This window comes from Lepidochelys olivacea (genome assembly GCF_965140295.1).
Source record: "Lepidochelys olivacea isolate rLepOli2 genome assembly, chromosome: 1".
In the NCBI taxonomy this organism is placed as follows: domain Eukaryota; kingdom Metazoa; phylum Chordata; order Testudines; family Cheloniidae; genus Lepidochelys; species Lepidochelys olivacea.
The window spans coordinates 35,258,820-35,279,034 of NC_140411.1; the positions used below are offsets into that span (position 1 = coordinate 35,258,820).

A 20,215-nucleotide genomic window follows, 5' to 3' on the forward strand; every position below is an offset into this window, starting at 1 on the left:
ACAATAGGTGTGCGTGCTCGCCATGTGCACCGGTGTCAGATGTTTTTTCCCTCGCAGTACCCATAGGGGGGAGTGCCCCCCCATGACTCCTGGAGCAGTGCCTGCCTGGCACAGTATAAGGAGGGCTGCGCTCCCCCCACCCTCAGTTCCTTCTTGCCGCCAGTGAAGGTGCATCAGAACTGCTCAGCTCCAGCTTTGCTGCAGCTCATCCCCAGAACTCTTCGTTTGTTCAGTAGTACCTTTAGTCAGTTAGCTAATTCAGTTAGTTTAGTTAGTCATTGAGCCCAGGCCGGGGCATGCCCTGCACCCCAGGCTTTAAGTCGTGCTGCTCTTGTTGGCGCTCTATGCCAAGGAGCGACCCGCAAGCAGATTGTCTGCGCTGCTTGGAAGAAACCCATATCAGCAAAAGGTACAAGATCTGCAAGTCTTTCAAGCCCTGGACCAAAAAAGAAAGGGACATTAGGCTCCGGGCCATCCTGATGGAGCTGGCGCTGGCTGCGACCCAGGCACGCCACTCCCAACCAGTACCGAGCACCTCGACATCGGTACGCGGAGACCCTCTGGTACCATCATCCAGTCGGCACCGCTCCCTGTCCACGGGGCACAGGAGGACCGGAAAGACTCCCTCTTCGCAACGACGCCGAGAGAAGTCTGGGACAGAGGCTAGGCCCATGTCGGGTAGTACTCGATCCGTATCGGGCTCTAGGCCTCCAACTCACGTTGAGTGGAGTAGCCTGGCCTCTTCGGAGCAGGTCTCTCCAGATGTCCGGATGCCATCTATGCTGAAAGCCCTCCAGGCAGCCAGGGAAGTCATGTCCGTGCCGGTGCCCGGAGCTCCGCCGATGTCAGCCCCATGCTCCAGAGGCAAGCCATCGCTGGGATCACTGCAGTCACCACCAGCCCGGTATCGGTCTCTGTTGAGGGAATGTTCCTGACACCGCTCACCGCCCAGCGACCATTCAGGGATCAGTCCATTTGGATAGCCCTCAACACCGGCCAGACTGTCCGGATGGGTGCCATCCAACCGGGACTCCCGGCACCACTCGTCTTCGTGGAGTGAATACCGATGGGACTGTGGCGGACATTGCTAACGGTCCTTATCTCGCAGGAGATACCGCAGTTGGTTGCAACACGGTCGTCAATGCCATTCCCGCTTGGAGTCCCCATTCCCGTTCCAAGTCCCCACCAAGGCACCAAGCCCCGGGTGTTGATCGCCACCGTCTCACCGACGCGGGTCTGCCCGTCAAGGCCATTTGCGGAGCAGCTACTACCGTCGGTGCCACTCCTCTGTGTCGAGATTGCGGTCCCGTGGCTGATGTAGATCCTGGCACCGCTGATACTCCCGGTCCAGAGGCAGCAGCGGATCATACGGCAGCCCGGCCTCCCCTCACAACCGCCCGTCTACAGGCCAAGCTAGCTAGCCCAAACAGCCGGCCCTGTTGGTGCCTCAGCAAGCGCAATGGCACCAAGCGTCGTGCCGGCCCAGTGGTACCAGTGGGCACCGTGGCCTCTGGCGCAGCCCTGAGTCGGGGCTCACTTGGTGGCCGGCGCCTCGAAGCACCATCAGTGTCCATCTTTCAACCGCCAGAAAAAAGGTCGGGGGGACCTGTGTCCTCGGTACCATGCCCGGAGTCCGATCAGATGGTGTATCCTTGGGTGCCGGACGACACCCAAAGCACCGCACCAGCCTCGCCCCATCCAGATGAGCTGATTGCGGCCCTGCCCCCCTCCATCCCACAGGAGGACTACCGGGCCCACCAAGACCTCCTAGAAAGGGTGGCAGTGAGCCTCCACCTCCAGGCTGAGGAGATGGAAGAGCCCTCACACTCCCTGTTCAATGTGCTGTCCCCTTCAGCACTGGGCAGGGTGGCCTTGCCGCTCTGTGAAGGGGTGGCAAGAATTTCAAATGCCCTTTGGCAAACACCAGTCTCATTGGCCCCCATATCTAAAAAGGCGGAGCACAAGTACTTTGTACCCATGAAGGGACACAAGTATCTGTATACCCAGCCAGCGCCCAACTCCTTGGTGGTCGAGTCAGTCAACTAAAGGGAGCAGCAGGGGCAACCAGCCCCGACTCCCAAGAACAAAGACTCTCGGAGGTTGGATACTTTCAGGAGAAAAGTTTATTTGTCGTCAAGCTTTCAGCTTCGAGTAGCAAACCATCAGGCTCTCCTGGGTTGCTACGAGTTTAACCTCTGGGTCCCTCCCCGAGTTTGAGGGCTCCCTCTGGGAGCGCGATAAGAAGGAGTTTAAGAAGGCGCTCGTGGAGGAAGGGGCAGTGGCCACAAGGGCATCCCTGCAGGCTGCTTTGGATGCGGTGCACATGGCAGCACGGTCCATGGCCTCAGCGGTGTCCATGAGACGGGCATCATGGCTTCTGCTCTCTGGGCTCTCCAGCGAAGCACAGTCATCAATGGAGGATCTCCCTTTCAACGGGAAGGCTCTGTTTGCTGAGGAAACAGACACAAGGCTGCATGGCATGAAAGACTCCTGCACGACCCTCCAGACCTTGGGCCTCTATGTCCCTCCTCTGGCAAAACCCAAGTTCAAGCCGCAGCAGGCTCCCGCTCAGGCCGCCCTCCCGAAGTATGAGGCCACCCACAAAAAGCAGCGGGACTATAGAAAGCGCCCGCGACGGCAATCCCGGCCTGCACCCCAGCCTGGGTCTTTTAAGGGCAGGCATGCGGGCAAAAGGTGTTTTTGACGTGACGCTCAGGGGTACTCCACCAGTTCTCAGCAGGGACCTACCCCCAGTAAAGCTCCTTTTCTCTAATCGGTTGTGTGCTTTCCTCCTGGAATGGTTGCGGCTCACCTCGGACTGATGGGTCCTCAACACCATCTCCTGAGGTTACACCCTTCAGTTTACCTCCTCCCTGCCCAACCACCCTCTGCCCCCATCCCTCCTGGGGGACCCCTCTCATGAGGCTCTGCTCGAGCAGGAGGTGGGGCGGCTCCTGGACCTAGAAGTTATAGAGGCAGTGCCCAAAGAGTTCCTGGGCAAAGGGGTATTACTCCCAGTATTTCAAGTTCCACATGGTTTCCCTGGCCTCCATCATCCACTCCCTGGATCCCGGGGACTGGTACGCTGCCCTTGGTCTACAGGACACGTACTTCCACATCCACATATTCGAGGGGCACAGACTTTCCTCCATTTTGTGGTAGGACAGAGTCACTACCAGTTCATGGTCCTACCGTTTGGTCTGTCCACGGCCCCCAGGGTCTTTACAAAGTGTATGGCGGTGGTAGTGGCCTACCTCAGATGCTAGAGGGTCCAGATATTCCCATATCTGGATGACTGGCTAGTCAAAGGCACCTCCCGGTCGCAGGTGAGGGATCATGTGGCGCTCGCTCCTCCTGTCCAAATGTACTGCCCTGGGCCTGTTGATAAACAACGCCAAGTCCACATTAGTATCAGTCCAACACATAGAGTTTAGTGGGTTGCTACTGGACGCAACGTCGGCCAGGGCCTCTCTCCCACCAGACAGGTTCAAGACCCTGAAAGGGCTCATCGACTCAGTCACAAGGTTCCAGTGATGACAGCCAGGGCTTGCCGGCAACTGCTGGGTCACATGTCTGCGTGCACATATGTGGTCCGTCATGCCAGACTCAGAATGAGGCCCCTCCAGCTCTGGCTGGCCTCGCAGTTCTCCCAGGCCACGGACAGAATGGACAAAGTCCACTCCGTGCCGAACTCGGTGATCACCTCCCTGTGGTGGTGGTCCGCCTGAAACAACATGCTCTAAGGGCATTCAGGGACAAGGTCCCATCGTGGGAGCTGGTGTCTGACGCGTTGGACCTGGGTTGGGGGGCCCATGTGGGGAACTTTCAGACCCAAGGCCTGTGGTCTCTACAAGACCTACCCCTTCATATAAACATCAAGGAACTCAGGGGGGTGCGACTGGCGTGCATGGCCTTCCACTCACACCTGGAGGGCAAGGTAGTCAGGGTCCTCACGGACAACACGGCCTCAATGTTCTATATCAGCAGGCAAGGCGGGGCCCGATCCTCTGCCGCGAAGTTCTCAGTCTGTGGGACTTCTGTATAGCCTACGACATCTACCTAAAAGCCTTCCGCCTGCTGGGCACCTAGAATGTCAGGGTGGATCGCTTGAGCAGGAATTTTTCCTCTCAGCACAAGTGGTCTCTACACCCGGAAGTGGCTCACCAGCTCTTCCGAAGGTGGGGTACTCCCCAGGTGGACCTATTTGCTACTGGGCAGGACTGACAATGCCCATGGTTCTGCTCCGGGGGAGCCTAGGGAGGGGCGCTATCTCCAATGCCTTTACCCTGTCCTGGTCAGGCCAGCTCCTCTACACCTTTCCCCTGTTCCCTCTGATCAGCAAGGTCCTGGAGAAAATAAAGACGGACAAAGCAAGGGTCCTCCTCGTTGCCCCAGTGTGGCCCAGGCAGCACTGGTATGGGACCCTCTCAGGGCTGGCGGTAGCTCCACCATGGCGGTAGCTCCACTTGCCGCTCCGCCCAGACCTGCTCTCTCAGGATCAGGGCTGCCTCCTCCATCCCAACCTAGCAACGCTTCACCTCATGCCATGGCTTCTCAGTGGCAAGGTGGCGAGGAAAAGACATGTTCGGAGCAGGTGCAGCTCATCCTCCTCGAAAGTAGACGGCCCTCCACTTGCCTCTCCTATGTGGCGAAGTGGTCTCGGTTTTCGAGGTGGGCAGCAGGCCAGGGTGTTTCCCTGATGGCTGCCCTGATCCAGCTTATCCTTGATTATCTCCTCCTCCTGAGGACCCAGGCACTGGCGCCCTCATCAGTCTGGGTACACTTGGCGGCCCTATCGGCCTTTCATCCCCCAGTGCAAGGGCACATGGTGTTTTCCCATGCTATGATCGGCCGGTTCTTTAAGGGTTTGGACCGTCTCTACCGATATTCCAAGCCCCTGGTTCCACAGTGAGACCTAAACCTGGTGCTGGCTCATCTCACGGGGGTCCTGTTTGAACCACTGGCCACATGTTCCTGGTCTCACATCCCATGGAAGGTAGCTTTCCTGGTAGCTATCATGTCGGCCAGATGGGTCTTGGAGCTCAGGGCCCTAACCTCTGAACCGCTGTATGCAGTTTTTCATAAGGACAAGGTCTCCGCCTACCACATGGGTCAGGACATTTTTCTGACAGTCCTCTGCCCCAAGCCTCACGTGACTAGTGAGGAACGCCGTCTCCACATGCTCGACGTGAGGTGAGGTCTGGCTTCTACCTCGAGTGGACCAAGCCGTTCAGAAAGTCTTCGCAACTGTTTGTCGCCTTGGCTGAGTGTGCAAAGGGTCAGCCGATTTCCACTCAGCGGCTTTCTAAATGGATCACTTTGTGCATCCGTTCTGTTATGAGCTGGCGGGGGTTCCCCCACCCCCTACCCCACCACCTATCGTGAGGGCACACTCGACTCGGGCGCAGGCCCATGTCCCCATCTAGGACATTTGTAGGGCCGCCACATGGTCTTCGGTTCACATGTTCACCTCGCACTATGCGATCGTCTCCCAGGCCAGGGATGATGCCAGGTTCGGCAGGGCAGTACTCCGTCCCGAGAACTTATGAACTCCTATCCGCCTCCAACAGATATAGCTTGGAATCACCTATTGTGGAATACACATGAGCAATCACTCGAAGAAGAAAAGACAGTTACTTTTTCCGTAACTGGTGTTCTTCGAGACGTGTTGCTCATATCTGTTCCACATCCCACACTCCTTCCCCTCTGTCGGAGTTGTCTGGCAAGAAGGAACTGGGGGTGGGGGGAGCGCAGCCCTCCTTAGGTGCCACTCCAGGGGTTACGGGGGGACGCTCCCCCCTACGGGTACTGCTAGGGGAAAAACTTCCGGCACTGGTGCACATGGCAAGCACACACACCTAGAAGAACACCAGTTGAGGAAAAGGTAACTGTCTTTTCTTAAATAGAATTACTCAGAACACATACATCCAATTCCTGGCAACAGCATTGAAATGCAATATTCTAACACTAATATCCTTTTTTCTTTTGGATATTACACTACACCTATGTCTTTTAATCACATTATGTTATTTGGCTGGGGTGGATGTAAAGTTTTTGCATTTGACTGTGTTTGTCATGAACTTGTACATGTGTGTGTTTTGTGGTGGTTCTGTGTTTGAATTAGGGTTGCCAAGTTTTCAACCTCTAAAAGTCCGGTCGGTGGCACAGCAGGGGTAAGGCAGCTCCCTGCCTGCTCTGGCTCCGCACAGCTACTGGAAGTGGCTGGCATATCCAGCTCCTGGGCACATGGATGGCCACGGGGGCTCTGCACGCTGCCTGCACGCCATTGAAATCTATGGAGTACTCATTTAAGTAAAGTCTACTTAGGTGAACGAAGGCTTACAATTTCAGTTTCACACTAATGTGAAATACACTAATACAACTTTTAAAAAATGTTTTTATTTTTTAAAAGTAATTGGAAGTAAATTACAGGCAAGGAAACTGTATGCAATTTCCCTTATGCATAATGTTACTTATGCACCAACCTGCAATACAAGGTTTTACCTACATGGAACAGTCTAAGGGATCAAAAGAGGATACTCCAATAAATGTCTTGACTAATTTTTCCCAGTTAGGCTAAAAGGGAGGCTACTTACTAGGCAGTCTTCATCACTTATCTGGTAAATTACTCTTTATTTTTGTCTGTCTAGCAGTTGAAAATGTTTAGATGGAACACAAATAAACACTGTTTGCCGAACAATCTAGGATTTTTTGGCACCCCAAACACTATAGAAAAGATTTTTGGTGTATGTACTGTTTTTGTCTGTTCACTCATGTGTGTTCAGTGTGTATCCATAATTCAAAATAGGGATAGATCTTCTGGTAATGCTATTGATTTTAAAACCCTTTTATTAGCATTGTACTGACAACACACTTGTTATATAATTTAATTAGGATTATGGAATGACCAGCTGTATTAAACTATCCCATATTTCTCTAAAGACCTATGTTCTTACATGTAATTAGTGGTAGCCTTTTTGTTAATTATATCTTCAAAATAAGTGCTAGGAAAGCTGTACCGCACTCTTATGTTCCTCGATAAAAGCAGCAATGGGACAAAACACTCTTGGATCGTCGCACTGAACATTCACTGCCATATTCGTTGTTATGTTTCCTTACAGATTTAATTGACATCACCATACATATGTTGCTTTTACATACTTGACATTGTTTTGAATAGGATTATTTATTCTCAATCATTTCAATCACATTCATGATGGAGAATATTTTTTCAGAATTTAAGAACTTGATTATCATGTGACATTAGTGACCTTTTATCTATGCTTTTACTGTCTCTCCTGAACTGACAGAATTTTTACATTGCTGTAATTCTTTTAAATATGTGCAGTTAAAATATGTATGTCCATAGATATATGGACTATTGCCTTGCAAGAACATGTGTGTAATTTTATTTAGTTTGGTTCTTCTAGATGACAAAAAAGGGAAAATTTCAAACAAATTCATCCTGAGGCAGATACCCACAGCGTAAAATTTCAGCCTGTATTGTTAAATTTTGGCACAGTTATAAGCAGCTAGAAACAAGGATTTATAATGGGAAGTATTGGGAAATCTTTATAATATCAAGTGTTCAGCTAGTCAGCATTTCCATTCAGCTTTGAACATGCAAAAATCTTCATGTTCACAGCTGAACATTTTACTGAGCACTCTGTGCTCTGGCAACTTAGGTGTGCTAGACAATGGCCTTGAAAATGCTTTATGTGCCCAACTCAAAGTTGAGCCATATTTTAATTTTTCCAAACTTTTGAAAATTATGGCCATATTATGTAGAATATCTTCATATTCTATTTCTGCTACATTGGTGAAATGCCACTCTATTAGCACATCTAAAAAATAACTAGCTATTTCCCTTAATCTATTTATGGGACTTCTCAGGCATTTGTGAGCTTGCACTGTCCCAGCAGACAATTGCTAAAGCATCCTGAATGACACTGAACGGTTTGGAAGGGAAAGGGATATGGTAACAAAAGAAACAGAAGACCACTGCCTGTAGCAGAGAGCCTTTGCAAATTTCAATGTCTGGGCAGCCAGTAGTGAGATCAGAATTTTAAAACACAAACACAACCCATATTCTGCTTTGATAATTTCCCGGTAGGCAGTGTGCCCAAAATAAACTCTGAAAAATCTCTGGTGCATTTGTTATACAGTGTGCTTCTTATAGATCACTCCCACTCCTAAATGTGACTGCAAACTTTTAGGAATAGTCTATATGAACAGAAGAACACACCTAGAGGCATCTTATCCTTTTCCTCTGTAATGGGTATCAGCAATAACCATCCAATTTAGTCCAGATGGACGTGGTATTAAAACTGGATCACTTAAACAAAAAATATCCTTATTTGCAGTGATGTTATCTGAACTCCATTCATACCTCACTTCCCCATCTCAATAACTTATTGAAGTGATGGGGAAAATCTGAAATAGTCGTAAATAGGGTGTGTAAGTATCCAGGAAAAGTCTACACCCTGACTTTGAACTTGAGTTGTTCTAAATGGTTTTAAATATTCAGGATTTAATGTCTCAGTGAATTTACAGATTTTTAAAACATTTTCCTTCTCTTACAAAAGGTCTAGCTAAAAGGCAGGATCTCCCCACTCCTCATTCTAGGGCCTCATCCACCTCATGAAAATAAACCACCCTCTCACAACCATATAAAAATATATGATAAATGTATCTAACATTCTTTTGTAGAAGAGAAACAAATAAGGACTAATCTTCTGACAATGGAGTTGCCTAATGAAAAAGGAGAGCTTTTCCATCCTAAATGAAAATTACTCAGTTTTGCTGGTCAACTAAGAATACCACTGGAATTAAGTCATTGTATTCCACGTTTACAATGAAAACCTGAAAGGCTTTCCATAGAACAACATACAGTACATCCTATTACTTTATCTACATTATCGCCAGTGCCACTTCTGAACCACCCCATGACAAAATCTAAGCTTCTTACTGTTCCTATTCAAAAATGGCACCGAAATTCTTAAGTATAGTACATGCAACCTATCTTGTGCTGTCTTGCAATAAATAAGTTTCAAGCATATTTCAGAGAGTGGACAATCAAAGGGCTTTGTACTATCATTAGCTGCTTTCAGGACAATGAATTTATGCCCTTTAAACAATTCAAATGTAGGTTAACCATTGAAGAGAAACAATTTAAAGTGTTTTTGAGCTTCACAGTTTCAGAATTAAAAGCACTCTTTCCCCAGCAAATATACAAAAATTAACACAAAGAAATAACCCCAAGAAATTAAAAAATGGTTTCTATTCCTTTCGCCACTTATCACTGGATGAAAAACATCAGGTTGCTCCACAAGCATTAAATAAAGATATAGGAATTGGAAATGCAGAAGATGAGTTGATTACTGCTTTGGTTAACTCCCGTAAATCTTCAGTCTGCAACAGAGGGAAAAGTTATGCACCCACCTTATAGTAACGTCATCTAGGTTGTATTTCCCTAATTTGTTTATGAGAAGGTCATGTGAGACAGTATCAAAAGCCTTACTAAAGTGAAGATATACAACATCTACCCTCCCTGTTCCCCATCCACAAGGCTTGTTAGCCTGTCAAAGAAAGCTTCCTGGCTCCAATGCCTGGCTGTTGTTTCTGGTTTCCCACTTTGGCTATGACTCTTGGCCCCCGGCTCTGGTTCCTGTCTCCCTCAGCCCTGTTTTAACCACTGAGCTGGACTGCTGGCACCCACCCCTGACACGAGGAGCAAAAATCTTCAGAAGCCAATTAAATTATTATCCAGACCAAGATTGACTGTAAATCATATTTTTAAAAATAGTCTGTCAAGAAAGAGAACCAAATATTAGTCCAAAGGGATTTTGTTTCCATCCAACTTACAAATGCCTTGAAAATAATTATTAATTACAAAAGTGGTGATGCTTCCAGAACATAATAAAAATGACCAGTTGACGTGTGTTTGTCCTGGAAATAACGGTTGTGATAACTATTCACAACCTACAAGTGTGCACATGTGATCTCCATGCCATGATTATCTTAACATTTTGTAGATTGTTAAACAATACATTACTCTTGATGTCATATTTCTCTGAGCACCAAGCTTCTTTTTTATGTCTGCCAAAAAGCAGACATTTCTTCCCTATAAATATACAGTACATGAACAAAGTTAAATTAATACAATGCCTGATGTAATGTCCTAGAGTGTGAAATCCTTGCTCCATTGAAGTCAATGGGAAAAATCCCATGGATTTCAGTGGGGCCAGGATTTCACATAGGATTTATTTGCACTTCTTAAATGAAACTAGTAAACTAGTATGTAAATTGGTGAAGAATCAGCGTATGTTGTGAGTAATAGGCATTGTTAAGTCACTGCACAATCTTAGATTCTGACATGGTAGCAAACCCTGGGTTTAGTAGGCCAATGCTCAAACCACTGAGCTATCCCTCCCCCCTAAAATAAGACTATCAGGGTTGGAAGGGACCTCAGGAGGTCATCTAGTCCAACCCCCTGCTCAAAGCAGGACCAATCCCCAATTTTTGCCCCAGATCCCTAAATGGCCCCCTCAAGGATTGAGCTCACAACCCTGGGTTTAGCACCTCAATGCTCAAACCACTGAGCTATTTGTAGGGTGACCAGACACCCTGTTTTTAAAGGGGCAGTCCAGTATTTAAGCCTTCCTGCAGATGTCCTGACTTTTTCTTAAAAACGGGCAAATTGTCCTATATTTTCTGTCTTCTCTCCCTCCTGCCCCCAACACTGGTGGGTCCTGCTGCTGGCTGGATTCCTGCTTGCCAGTCATCCACCCATCAGTGGTGGTGTCCAATGGTCAACCCTGTGGGTGGGTGTGCAAGGCTGGTGGCAGGGTAAAGCTTCAGCTTGTCTGGCCAGGTTCGCTGAAGCCCCTGCAGTCATGTTCACTGGGCCCTGGTTCACAATGCATCCTTCAGGCTTAACCCCTTCCTGCCTGTGCTGTAGCCATGGGACAGGAGGCAGCTGGGTTATGTCAGTGACCAGCAGCAGCCTGGAGGTGTTAGCTGCCTTTCAATACTGTGTGGGCAGGAAGGGACAAGCTGTTTCCAGCCACAGCGGAGTGGGACGGAGGCGGGGGAGGGAGGGATGAGCTCTGCAAAGACATGGACTGGGTCATGCTCCCCTCCTCCTCCCCCCACAGCTGAACGTAGCTCCTGTCCCTTCCCTTCCTCACAGTGCCAAAAGGCTGCTGCTGACCACATTGTGGTGTGAACCCTGGCAGAAATCTGGGGGGGGGGGCATGTGACCTTGCATGCCCCCACCACATGTTGCCTCGGGAAGACACGGCGCCAGGTAGCAGGAGAGGTGGGTCTTTCCCGGGGACCCAGCCAGGCATGGAGGGCAAAGAACACTAGACAGGGAGAGTCAGGTCGGTCAGTCAACCCATCCCCTCTCCCCCGTATGAGAGAGGTGTACAGGAGTGTGTTTGTGTCACCTCTCCCTGTGTGTGGGGGGGAGGGGTGTGTGTGTGTGTGTCACCCCTTCCCGTGTGAACCTTAAAGCCTTAAAGAATAAGAAGGCAAATAAAAAAAATCCAACTGCGCAGTATTTCTTTTTAAAGGGGCTCGGTCAACTTGATGTTAATTTTAACATTTGTACTGCATAGTTCTGACTGACTGCTGTTGAACTCGCTTGAATACGAGTAATTTTATGAGGTGTCCCGTATTCAGCATAGGGAAGTATGGTCAGCCTATCTATTTGGGGGTAGTATTATATGACTTAGGAGCAAGAGAAAGATGGGGGAAATAGGTCCTCTACTTAGCAGAGAAAGAGCTAGAAAAGAAGACTGAGGGGAGACCGAATAACAGTCTTCAAATATATTAAGGGCTGTTATAAAAACTTCCACTGGAGTTAGGACAAGTAGTCATTGGTTTAATCTGCAGCAAGGGAGATTTAGGTTAGATATTAGGAAAAACTTTCTAACTATAAGGGTAATTTACCTCTGGAATTGGCTTCCAAGGGAGGTTGTGGAATCCCCATCATTGGAAGTTTTTGAAAACAGGTTGGACAAACACCTGTCAGGAATGGTCTAGATTTACTTGGTCCTACCACAGTCCATGAGGCTGAACTTTGATGACTTTTCAAGGTCCCTTTCAATCCTACATTTCTGTGTATTCTATGAATTACAATATATCAATGTTAAGTTATAAAATAAGAAAAAAATATAAATTAGATCTTGAAGTCAGTGCAGAGCCAGTGAAGTTATTTCGGTAGGGAAGCAATTTCATTATCCTACTTCATACACATCTGAAAAAGAATAGCTGAAGGGAGGTGATAAAGGAGTTGGAATAGTTTAGATGAAAGGATATGGAGTTTAGGTGGATGTTAGGAGTGCTAGTAATAATGTAAGATTCAGTCCTGTATTTTTTCTTGAGATAGAATTTTGGGTTTTCCATTTGATTGTTGATATTTTTATATGTATATACTTTTATATTTTATACTAATATGTGTCAACAAAGGACAAAGACACTGTGTGTGTTGGTTTTGCCTGGCCAGATGGGTTTGTTAGTATAATGGGAACAGATAAGAACAGTTAACATGTTTAACATAAGAACACTTAAAGTGTTACCGGCATGGTGGGAGTGTAATATACAAGCATACACTGAAAGGCTGCCTGGCTCCTCTGTCAAGCCAAGGTCAAGCAACCAGTTAGCAGTGGCAAGGGGGTGGGGGGGGAGGCATAAGAAACACTAAAAGCCAAAGAAAAGCCTGGCCTTGGCCAGTACACAGCCTTACTCCTTACCCCTCCCAAGGGATACAAAACAGGTGGGATGAAGACCCCAGACTCACAACCCCACAAAACTGAACCATTTATGACCATAAATTGAAAGAGGTAGGACCAAGGACGTGTATTAACAGCTATATTTATGCCTGTTAAGGAGGGGGACAAATGGTACACTGGGAAACAAGGCTCTGAGGCATCAGAACTATGGATATGCTTGCTTGAAACTAACCCCAATAAACATTGCATTGCCTGCATTGGAATTCTGATCTTCTGCTTTCTGTCTGCGTGACAAGAACCAGGGGAGAGGGTGAAGGGAAAGCCGTATAACTGTGGAGATTTCAGCAAAAGGTGAAATAGAAGCAATGTTGCAGGTATCAAAGATGGTTAGAAAGGTTGATGATGCACAGTTGGATATGAAACACATAAAATGGTATTTGAGGTTAAAGGTACAAATATACCCTAATTGTTTTGGATTAGAAAGAGCACACTTAACTTCAGCAGTTCTTTCCAAGTTGCTCCACTTGCCCACTTCACCTCTCATGTCTAATTTTCACATGCATTTCTGACTCCTCCCCATGTGAGTAGTCGTAAAGAACAGAAAATTGAAAGGGAAAACAGGTTGCTCACACTATTTTCTTGTGGTGAGCTGTTTAGTTCTCAGACATTGCTGCTGTAAATTCACCAGTGATGCACTAGAATACGGGCAAAATGCATGTGATAACAAAGTGTTTTTGAGATTCCTGGGGAATCCCAGAGCCCAGGATATGAATGACATGGGGAAAAGGGTAATGTTTTGCCAGGGAATAGTAGAAGATTGTTATGATAGACACACCCTTTGTTGGGAAGCTTAGAGTATGCTTTGAATTGGGTAATGTCTAGGAACTAGAGAACTTACTTTTAGGAAGTGCTTAATAAGATAGGATCCTCTATGTGAAGGAAGCAATAGAGCCTGAATGTTGTACTTGAATATTGAATAAAAACAATGAACTACGTTAAGCCGGAGAATCCAGAAGTATTTCTTCATCATGCACAATGTTGAATCATGAAAATTCATATAAGTCTAGATTTATAGATTCAGTGGGTTGGGGGACACAAAATATATTAAAGTTAAAAAGTAAACTATAATATAATTGTTTCATAATTGATATGAAATCTGAAGTATATAAATAAAGCCAAATTTTCAAATACTGGGCATTTATTATACAGATTTCTCAACAATAACCAACTTTATTTAATAGTCTATTGAAGACCTTTATTCCATTTGTTGGCAACCATGATTCCCTGTCCCTTTATTCTTTTCCCAGTAATGGCCCTACAGATCTTTTAGTTGCATTATGAGCTTGAGACCAGTGACATTCAAGGATCCTGTTGGACTTGTAGTGCTTGCGAGCACAGATGAAATAGAAAAGCAGACAGTCACCTGGACTGCAAAGCAGATTTAGAAGTTGATTTGATCTAATTTAAACAAAGCCAGGGCCTTTAGTCACTTTCACCGTGGGTACTTCTCTGATTTTTACCTTTAGGAAATCAGTGGAAAATGATCATGTGAACAAAAATATTTTGCAAATTAGCAAAATAGTGATTTTGAGGTATATGTGGCTTATTGAACATATTTTATAAAGTATATTCATCCCATGTTTAAGATTCAGTTCAGTATATTGTTACTATGAGTTGAGTTCATTATCTCAGAACAGTTGCTTCAGAAATATGGATTGGGTAATAATCTGCATGTACGATAATATTTACAAACTGGTAATATCCCTCAAGATAATAAGTCAAGTGATGAATAAATTTGAATTGTGAATAGCTCTAAAATAAACTCAAAACAAAAGTGTGAAATAAAGATGACAGTGGGTATTTGAAAACATGAATATCTCTAAGACTTTTCATTTTACATTTAAATTGTGAAAAACTAATACCAGAATATTAGCTCTCCTGTGTTTCGTAGGGAAGGTCAGTATGAAATCAAATGTAGTATACATACTTTTTCATCTTCTAGGAGAGAGATAACTACTTGGAAAAGTAACTTAGTTTGTGCCTTGTTCCATAAAACACAACGCTACAAATATTTCAGCATAATGTATTAGGTAGATTGTATACATCATAGCACAGAATAAACTATAAAACTGAAACTTTTTAAGATAAAAATAAACTATTATTAGTATTCATTAGAGTTGTAATTATAGCAAGATTGATATATCTTCTGAAATCATTCAGTAAATATACTGGAAAGGAAAACCACTTTTTCATATGGTATATAACTGATCTTGAGAACTCAATAAACCTAATTTTATTTCCTTATTTTAGCGCCCAAGCACAATGAAAATCAGAATACGTCATCTAGAGATATCACGTATTTACCACCTAGTTAAATGTCTAATCTTATTCTATGCCTACATATTGAATGATAAATTCTGATTGATATAAGGTAATGGTTTAAGTAGAGTCTTTTATTCTTGCTGGTTCCATTTTCTATTTCATTATCTATTAGTAATATGATTGCACTGCATCATTTTTAAACAATCAAGATCCTTAGAAAATTATGTCAGAAGTAATTTTCTGTTAATGGCTTTACTTAAGAGTGATTTGCAAAGTTGTGAAAAGTTAAGAACATTCATTATTGAAGAGGAAGAGGTAATTAGTTGCTTTAAAACTAGAGCATTAAAACCTTGTTTTAGTAAAATCTGTATTACAGATTTACACCATGTAATTCTCTTACTATAGCCTATTTGAATTTCAATTTTCTCACTTTCCTTACAGAAGTGGAATTTTCTGATTCTCATAATTCAGGGCCAAACATGATTTTTAGAGCTGGACCTACATCAAAATCCCAATTGCAAATACTAGAGAATTTTGAGGATACTCAAATTCTGAACCCAGACCTGAACTTTGCAAGTGGCTTCTGTAGTTAAAATGATCCAAACCCAAAAACTCAGATCCAAGCATCCCCCAACTTATATTAAATATCATGATCATCTTGAACAAATCTTCAAGGCTGAGAATCAGTACCTATCAGCCCAGCCTGTACCCTTTCTTTCCCCAGCATACACTTAAATACTGTTAAGTATATTTACGGCACTGTACTAGGAAATAGACTGGCAAGTTTTAATAGGAATACCTCCATTTTACTTACCTGTTATCCTTATAAATACACTTTCATATATGTTTCCTCTGTCTTATTTTATCCCTCTGAGTTTTTCTTCTTTCCTTTGTTGCTTGATTAATACCCTCCCCATGAAGCTTTTCTTACAATGGAGGAGCAATTGATACCAGTACCACTTCTTAGCCACGTGAAAGAGGTTTCTGCTTCACAAGGCATGACTGAAAGTTCCACTTTCATAAGATATAAGAGTTCTGGGCCTAATCGTCAGCTTGTGTAAATCAGCCTAGTTTAATTAACTTCACTTTAGCTAATAGACTCAAGGAGCTCAATCTATTTAGTTTAACAAAGAGAAGGGGTGCCTTGATTACAGTCTATCAGTATCTACATGGGAGAAAATATTTAATAGGCTCTTCAGTTTAGCAGAGAAAGGTATAACATGATCAAATGATTGGAAGTTGAAGCTAGACAAATTCAGACTGGAAATAAGATTTACATTTAACAAGTGGTGGATTCTCCATCACTGACAATTTTAAAATCATAATTGGATGTTTCACCAATGTTCTGGCTTCGGAATCTATGAATAGACTAATACACCTTTCATTTGTTGGACTGATCTTGGCGGTGTTAATAGTAGAAAAGAAAAAAGAACAATGTTTACATCCATGTTGCACTCACTACAACTCCAATGTTGGAGTTGTTGAAACAGAAAAAATTTAAAAAAAAAAAAAGCAGCAGCAACAAAACCCCTAGAAAACTGAACATTTGTATAAACCATTAACAATTGCTAACCTTCCCACAACTATCCCAGCACAATGTATGAAAGAAGGTGTACTTCTGAAGAAAGAAGCTTGTAAAAGGAGCATGAGGGTATGGGTACTCAATTGAATGTGGAATACACAAGGAAAACCAATATCTTTGATTTCTCTCTCCTGACTATTTTCTGCAGGATCATGATTCTTCCAGCACTGCCAGGAACATCCCATTCCTTGGAGTGAAGGAGATCATGCCAGCAGACCTTCCACAGTCCCCAAGAGTTTCTTCTGGCAGTGTCATTTGTCTCTGAGCTGCTTTCCATTGAAAATGAAAATCAGAGGGAGGGGGGCGGAAGAGAGGGAGAAGTGAGCATGGACAGGGAAGGTGAAAAGAAAGAATAAGAACAATGAAAACAGTATTTCTGTTATTATTTAATAGAAATGTCCTGATGGGGGAAAATTGGTTGTCTACAGAAAAAATGCTATAAACAATTTAGAAAAATAAAGCTTCATATACAGTCATTGTATATGTGTAATAACTATATTAAATAAAAGACAGTGCTTCAGTGAGAGGCACATATGGGCCAGTAAGCACTAGAAATTGTATTACTGGAACCACGACCCCACTACTGCACTAAATAGACTTTGAATTCTATAAAAGAAGTGACAATATGCCTGAAATTGCAAGTTTTATTTGATTGAAATGGCAGCTGTCTAAAGTAATCTATTAAAAAAAAAACCCTGATATTTTATCTTTTCTTACTGGAAAGTGAGGATCTTCACAATATTCTTTACTTAATACAACAGTCTCACTACTTATAGCATTAATTTTTAAAAACGGAGTCCATATTCCATTCTGAATTAGTGCTTCCACTTTAACATTTTTCAGAGTAGCAGCCGTGTAAGTCTGTCTATCAAGCATTCTTACAACTGTCCTATTTCTGGGCCTCTCCTTCTGCCCCTCCACCCCCACGAACATGATACAGTTCTGTGGTGACCTAGAATCCTATTTTCGACGTCTCCGACTCAAGGAATATTTCCAACACACCTCTGAACAACATACTAATCCACAGAGACCTTCCTACCAACACTACAAAAAGAAGGATTCTAGGTGGAATCCTCCTGAAGGTCAAAACAGTAGACTGGACTTCTACATAGAGTGCTTCCGCCGACGTGCACAGGCTGAAATTGTGGAAAAGCAGCATCACTTGCCCCATAACCTCAGCCGTGCAGAACACAATGCCATCCACAGCCTCAGAAACCACTCTGACATCATAATCAAAAAGTCTGACAAAGAAGATGCTGTTGTCATCATGAATAGGTCGGAATATGAACAAGAGGCTGCTCGGCAGCTCTCCAACACCACTTTCTACAAGCCAGTACCCTCTGATCCCACTGAGAGTTACCAAAAGAAACTACAGCATTTGCTCAAGAAACTCCCTGAAAAAGCACAAGAACAAATCCGCACAGATACACCCCTGGAACTCCGACCTGGGGATTTCTATCTCCTACCCAAGATCCCTAAACCTGGAAATCCTGGGCACCCCATCATCTCAGGCATTGGCACCCTGACAGCAGGATTGTCTGGCTACGTAGACTTCCTCCTCAGGCCCTACGCTACCAGCACTCCCAGCTATCTTCGAGACACCACTGACTTCCTGAGGAAACTACAGTCCATTGGTGATCTTCGTGAAAACACCATCCTGGGCACTATGGATGTAGAAGCCCTCTACACCAACATTCCACACAAAGATGGACTACAAGCCGTCAAGAATCATTATCCCCGATAATGTCACGGCAAACCTGGTGGGGACAATGTATACCTTCAAATCAGCGGCACTGCTATGGGTACCCGCATGGCCCCACTGTATGCCAACATTTTTATGGCTGACTTAGAACAACGCTTCCTCAGCTCTCGTCCTCTAACGCCCCTACTCTACTTGCGCTATATTGATGACATCTTCATCATCTGGACCCATGGAAAAGAAGCCCTTGAGGAATTCCACCATGATTTCAACAATTTCCATCCCACCATCAACCTCAGTCTGGACCAGTCCACACAAGAGATCCACTTCCTGGACACTACAGTGCTAATAAGCGATGGTCACATAAACACCACCTTATACCGGAAACCTACTGACCACTATTCCTACCTACATGCCTCCAGCTTTCACCCAGACCACACCACACGATCCATTGTCTACAGCCAAGCTCTACGATACAACCACATTTGCTCCAACCCCTCAGACAGAGACAAACACCTACAAGATCTCTATCAAGCATTCTTACAACTACAATACCCTCCTGCTGAAGTGAAGAAACAGATTGACAGAGCCAGACGAGTACCCAGAAGTCACCTACTACAGGACAGACCCAACAAAGAAAATAACAGAACGCCACTAGCCATAACCTTCAGCCCCCAACTAAAACCTCTCCAACGCATTATCAAGGATCTACAACCTATCCTGAAGGACGACCCATCACTCTCACAAATCTTGGGAGACAGGCCAGTCCTTGCTTACAGACAGCCCCCCAACCTGAAGCAAATACTCACCAGCAACCAAACACCACACAACAGAACCACTAACCCAGGAACCTGTCCTTGCAACAAAGCCCATTGCCAACTGTGCCCACATATCTATTCAGGGGACACCATCATAGGGCCTAATCACGTCAGCCAAACTATCAGAGGCTCGTTCACCTGCACATCTACCAATGTGATATATGCCATCATGTGCCAGCAATGCCCCTCTGCCATGTACATTGGTCAAACTGGACAGTCTCTACGTAAAAGAATAAATAGACACAAATCAGATGTCAAGAATTATAACATTCATAAACCAGTCGGAGAACACTTCAGTCTCTCTGGTCACTCGATTTCTGATCTCAAAGTGACTATCCTTCAACAAAAAAACTTCGAAAACAGACTCCAACAAGAGACTGCTGAATTGGAATTAATTTGCAAATTGGATACAATTAACTTAGGCTTGAATTGAGACTGGGAGTGGCTGAGTCATTATACAAAGTAAAACTATTTCCCCTTATGTATTCCTGCTTTCCCCCCCCCCCCAATGTTCTTCAGACATTCTTGTTAACTCCTGGAAATGTGCTGGAAATGACCCACCTTGATTATCACTTCAAAAGGTTTTCTCTCCCCCCACCCCACTCTCTTGCTGGTAATAGCTAATCATAAGTGATCACTGTCCTTACAATGTGTATGATAAACACCCATTTTTTCATGGTCTGTGTGTATATAAATCTCCCCACTGTATTTTCCACTTTATGCATCCGATGAAGTGAGCTGTAGCTCACAAAAGCTTATGCTCAAATAAATTGGTTAGTCTCTAAGGTGCCACAAGTACTCCTTTTCACTTTAACATTGTCATAAAGAATCTCCATAGTAAAACCTTTCATTGTATTATAAAAAATAAAGATACAGTGACAGAGAAAAATACTGAAGAGAAAAGTATTAATAAGACTGTATATACACAATGAAATATATGTCCTGTACATCCTGTCTCACATTAAAAAGACACAAAAGTCCAGCAGATAGGACCTTGGACTTGGAGTCAGGAGACTTAAGTTGTATATCTGCTTTGGCCACTGACCTGTTATAATTT

General features: G+C 44.6%; 1 protein-coding gene across 1 annotated transcript in view; it reads left to right on the top strand.

The window, feature by feature from the left end:
* The window catches only part of DYNC2H1 (dynein cytoplasmic 2 heavy chain 1), a 393,773-nt gene that overhangs the window by 297,656 nt on the left and 75,902 nt on the right, over window positions 1-20,215 (top strand). The gene's annotated exons all lie outside the window — the stretch shown is intronic.